Source organism: Natator depressus, chromosome 5 (assembly GCF_965152275.1).
Source record: "Natator depressus isolate rNatDep1 chromosome 5, rNatDep2.hap1, whole genome shotgun sequence".
Classification (NCBI taxonomy): Eukaryota; Metazoa; Chordata; order Testudines; family Cheloniidae; genus Natator; species Natator depressus.
The window spans coordinates 129,606,402-129,612,401 of record NC_134238.1 but is presented as its reverse complement, the minus strand read 5'-3'; positions in this window follow the sequence as shown (position 1 = coordinate 129,612,401).

Genomic DNA, 6,000 nt, shown 5'->3' with positions numbered 1-6,000 from the left:
ATTCTAAACCACCATTAGTGGCCCACACTTTGCATAATTACAATAGGACCTCAGAGTTATACTTCATATTTCTAGCTTCAGATACAAGAATGATACATGCACACAAATAGGATGAACACACTCAGTAGATTATAAGATTTGTAAGGATACCTTACAAGAGACCTTTTGCATAAAGCATATTCCAGTTACATTATATTCACACTCATAAGCATATTTCCATAAAACATTATGGAAGGCAATGTCACAGTAAAATTAGACTTCCTTTCGCACATTACTAAATTCCACCCATGCTTATGGTATTTAAGAACTTTAGTGTGAAAACAAAAGGAAGAAAACAGGGAGAGAGTCAATGGCAGGTCCCCCACTTGGAGTAGTAGCCATGTGCTCTTTGTGTACAAGTGGAAATGGAGACTGTAACTCCTATGCAGGCATCTCTAAGCGTACTCTGAGGCTTAGCTCCTGTTTGTACAGATACCCAGAGGGAAGGTGTTATTCAATCACCCACTTTCAGTATTATAAACTGTATTAAGGATTTCCCTCTTTTCAAACACAAACCCCAAGATCTGTGGAGGCAGAGTCTCAATGAATTTTTTGTTATTGTGCGTGCTCTGCAACAGTGGAGAACAGAGGAGAAGAGTGACAGAGAAAGATGAGACACCCTCTCACACACACAAAAAAGTTACACATTTCTTTAAAAACAGACAAACTCTACTTGAAAAGAATATTAAGACTGCAAAATCAAACACCCAGTAGTTGGAAAGTACCAGAACTAAGATTGCCTGCAAAACCTTAATTTGGCCTTTTGTGTATTTACATTATGTGACAGTCTTTAACTTCATATACATTTTTTCCACAGGACCCCTGTCTCATTCAATGCACAAGATAATCCGTGCTCACTGAATGGGTAGCTATTCCATATTTCTTTTTTAGCCTTGTGATTCAGTGAGTGGCCACATGCACTATTTGCTGTATACTATCCAAACCCAGGATAGAATTTCCTCATAGGCTTTTCTTCTCATGACAGTATCTTAGTCCCCAACAAACAGTAATGATTTAATCACATCACACCTGTGAGGTGTGGTAGTGCCATTCCTATCCCTGTTTTACACACGAGAATCTAAGCACAGAGATTAAAGCCAAGAACCTCAATTGGATACTGTAATGTGGGGCCTCTGTCTGTTAGCATCCCCTTGTGGCAACACATTTGCCCCTCTGGTCAGTTGGGCAGAGGAGGTGGAGGCCCAGGAGTTAGCCAGGGAGGCAGGAGCATATGGCAACCTTATTGCATCAATAGAGGCTTTGGAATCCGTGGTGGATAATGTGGGGGGAGAGGGAAATGTGGAGGTATTGGTGGGTCAGCAGGAGGGGAAGGGAAAAAGAGGATGAGAAGATGGGGGATGGTTGGGGGAAGGGACTGGAGGAGTTCACATGGGCATCTGGCTTGGCCATTGCAGATCAGTCATGTCCAGTAGTGGAAACGCACCTGTTGACTCTTAGTCCCCAGGTAGTTGTGTGTGTGTGGAAGGGGGAAGGCGTGTCCTGTATCACTGGCAGTCTTTCCCCTTGCACCCAGGTTATCCACAAGCTGTGGGGATGGGGAAAACAGTTGAGAAGCATGAATAAGAAAGCACAGGGTACGAAGGGGGCAAGTTTGGAGAGAACTGAAGGAGGAAGGATATTTGAGGCACTGAGGATGTGGATGTATAAGTGTCAGATTCCAAGGGGAGGCCTATCAAACATCCTGTAAGCGCTCCTGACAGCATCTTCTGACAGTGCAGGAGGACCCCATGAGCTGCAGAGGCACAATGGACAGGGGGTGGATGGGGAGCCAGACCCTCTGATGGTGGGGACGCTGGATATGAATAGTATTAGAGCACCAAGGGCACAGGTGTGGAAGGTGGCAGTGTTACTTGGAGGTGTTAATGATTCAGGAAACCAGATTACACTGTGACCCATTGCCTGTGAAAAGGCTAGATCTAGCTGGAGGGGGGCGGGGCTGGTGGTCTGTATGGTCAGTGGGTGACAGTGAAAATGCTGGTGTGGGTATATTATTCCACACCTTCAAAATCCCTCAGCTGGGCACTAAGGTAGACTTTGAGTATACAGATGGCACAAGGTAGAGGCTTATTAGTGTTTCTGGGCACCCTAGCTTTGGGAGGGAAAGAGCACCTTTCAACAATACTGTTACTCCTTATCTCTTCACTTCCTGGACCGTTATTTTTGGACGTAACTTTAACTTCCATGTTCAGGTACAGGAGAGAGTGTGAGCAGTGGGGCGGATCAGAAGGGGCATCAAAGGATCAGATGTTAAATAAATAGTTACATATGATAGTATGAAAAGCTGAATTGAAAGATTTTTTTATTTTTAAGAGGAGGATTCAGAGGACTCGACCCAGAAGCAGGAGGTGGGGAAGGGTGGTGGATGTACATTTTTAGAGGGGGAAAGGAAGCGTAGAAGTAATAGACTGTAATACATACAGAAGGGAGTGAACTGTGTAAGGTTTAGAACCATTGCACTGGAGGTTTCAGATCATTTCAGTGCAGGTCACTTTGCATTTGGAAGTTGAATCCCAGGCACTTGGAAGTAATGAGTGGCAGCGACCAGGTGAAGCAGGGGGGAAAGAACTGGGTTCCCCACTTCCTTGCTCAGTTTAAGGAATCCGAGACCATGACCAGGGTATAGCCGTCCGTGGTGAGTTCGTGGTTAAATAGGGAGGAGGAAATAAAGCATTTTTTCATGAGTCTTGCAAAGGACTGACAGATTCAGAAAATGGAGAGCCATTGGCTGTACAGGCAGAGGTTGACCTGTGTGGTGGAGCAGAGGCAGGAAGGTCAGGGGAGAAGGCAATGGCTAGAGAAGGAATTGGTCGAGTTAAAGAAGTGTTGTGTTTGTATCATCAAGAGAAGCTGCAGAGTCTCAAGCAGTCATGCTTTATGGGAAGGATCCCCTCACAGCCCCAGCCTTGACCACACCCTCTTCCCAGTCAGGAACGCAGGAGGTGGTAGGGCAGGAGCACCCTGACTTGGAAGTCAGGGGTAAGAGCGGTAATCGCAGGATGGGGAGGAGAATATAAGCAGCCTTCATGTCAGGGTTAAGAATAAAAGTAAAAGGAAAGTAGCTGCTGTTAGAGGAAGAGCAACCACCATTGTCACCAGCTTTTTCACCTATAAAAATGAGAGGAAGGAGACTAGGGACATGCTGGGTGTGAGAAATGCAGAAGGGAGGTATACTAGCGACCCTGAAGAGATGCTGGATGCGATCCAGGATTATTATGCCAATTATTTGATGCAGAAGAGCAACAGCAGCAGACATCAGTACAAAGGGATAGGAGAGCATAAGAACAGCCATATTGGGTCAGACCAAAGGTCCATCCAGCCCAGTATCCTGTCTCCTGACAGTGGCCAATGCCAGGTGCCCCAGAGGGAGTGAACCTAACAGGTAACGATAGAGTGATCTCTCTCCTGCCATCCATCTCCACCCTCTGACAAACAGAGGCTAGGGACACCATTCTTTATCCATCCTGGCTAATAGCCATTAATGGACTTAACCTCCATGAATTTATCTAGTTCTCTTTTAAACCATGTTATAGTCCAAGCCTTCACAACCTCCTCAGGCAAGGAGTTCCACAGGTTGACTGTGCACTGTGTGAAGAAGAACTTCCTTTTATTTGTTTTAAACCTGCTGCCCATTAATTTCATTTGGTGGCCCCTAGTTCTTATATTATGGGAACAAGTAAATAACTTTTCCTTATTCACTTTCTCCGCACCATTCATGATTTTATATACCTCTATCATATCCCCCCTTAGTCTCCTCTTTTTCAAGCTGAAAAGTCCTACCTTCTTTAATCTCTCCTCATAGGGGACCTGTTCCAAACCCCTAATCATTTTAGTTGCCCTTCTCTGAACCTTTTCTAATGCCAGTCTATCTTATTTGAGATGAGGAGACCACATCTGTACGCAGTATTCAAGATGTGGGCATACCATGGATTTATACAAGGGCAATAAGATATTCTCCGTCTTATTCTCTATCCTTTTTTAAATGATTCCTAACATCATAGAATATCAGGGTTGGAAGGGACCTCAGGAGGTCATCTAGTCCAACCCCCTGCTCAAAGGAGGACCAAGCCCCAACTAAATCATCCCAGCCAGGGCTTTGTCAAGCCTGACCTTAAAAACTTCTAAGGAAGGAGATTCCACCACCTCCCTAGGTAACGCATTCCAGTGTTTCACCACCCTCCTTGTGGATATTCCTAATATCCAATCTAAACTTCCCCCACTGCAACTTGAGACCATTACTCCTCGTTCTGTCATCCACTACCACTGAGAACAGTCTAGATCCATGCTCTTTGGAACCCCCTTTCAGGTAGTTGAAAGCAGCTATCAAATCCCCCCTCATTCTTCTCTTCCGCAGACTAAACAATCCCAGTTCCCTCAGCCTCTCCTCAGAAGTCATGTGTTCCAGTCCCCTAATCATTTTTGTTGCCCTCCGCTGGACTCTTTCCAATTTTTCCACATCCTTCTTGTAGTGTGGGGTCCAAAACTGGACACAGTACTCCAGAAGAGGCCTCACCAATGTTGAATAGAGGGGAACGATCACATCCCTCAATCTTCTGGCAATGCCCCTACATATACATGCCAAAATGCCATTGGCCTTCTTGGCAACAAGGGCACACTGTTGACTCATATCCAGCTTCTCGTCCACTGTAACCCCAGGTCCTTTTCTGCAGAACTGCTGCCGAGCCATTCAGTACCTAGTCTGTAGCGATGCATGGGATTCTTCCGTCCTAAGTGCAGGACTCTGCACTTGTCCTTGTTGAACCTCCATCACATTGCTTTTGCCCCAGTCCTCTAATTTGTCTAGGTCGCTTTATATCCTATCCCTACCTTCCAGCGTATCTACCAGTCCTCCTAGTTTAGTGTCATCTGCAAACTTGCTGAGGGTGCAATCCACGCCATCCTCCAGATCATTTATGGACTGACCTTGGGGCACTCTGCTTGATACCGGCTGCCAACTAGACATGGAGCCATTGATCACTACCCATTGAGCCCGACAATCTAGCCAACTTTCTACCCACCTTATAGTGCATTCATCCAGCCCATACTTCTTTAACTTGCTGACAAGAATACTGTGGGAGACCATGTCAAAAGCTTTGCTAAAGTCAAGAAACAATACATCCACTGCTTTCCCTTCATCTACAGAACCAGTAATCTCATCATAGAAGGCGATTAGATTAGTCAGGCATGACCTTCCCTTGGTGAATCCATGCTGACTCTTCCTGATCACTTTCCTCTCCTCTAAGTGCTTCAGAATTGATTCCTTGAGGACCTGCTCCATGATTTTTCCAGGGACTGAGGTGAGGCTGACTGGCCTGTAGTTCCCAGGATCCTCCTCCTTCCCTTTTTTAAAGATGGGCACTACATTAGCCTTTTTCCAGTCGTCCGGGACTTCCCCCAATCGCCATGAATTTTCAAAGATAATGGCCAATGGCTCTGCAGTCACATCTGCCAACTCCTTTAGCACTCTCGGATGCAGCGCATCCGGCCCCATGGACTTGTGCTCGTCCAGCTTTTCTAAATAGTCCGGAACCACTTCTTTCTCCACAGGGGGCTGGTAGTCTCCTCCCCATGCTGTGCTGCCCAGTGCAGTAGTCTGGGAGCTGACCTTGTTCGTGAAGACAGAAGCAAAAAAAGCATTGAGTACATTAGCTATTTCCACATCCTCTGTCACTAGGTTGCCTCCCTCATTCAGTAAGGGGCCCATGCTTTCCTTGACTTTCTTCTTGTTGCTAACATACCTGAAGAAACCCTTCTTGTTACTCTTAACATCTCTTGCTAGCTGCAACTCCAGGTGTGATTTGGCCTTCCTGATTTCACTCCTGCATCCCCGAGCAATATTTTTATACTCTTCCCTGGTCATTTTTCCAATCTTCCACTTCTTGGAAGCTTCTTTTTTGTGTTTAAGATCAGCAAGGATTTCCCTGTTAAGCCAAGCTGGTTGCC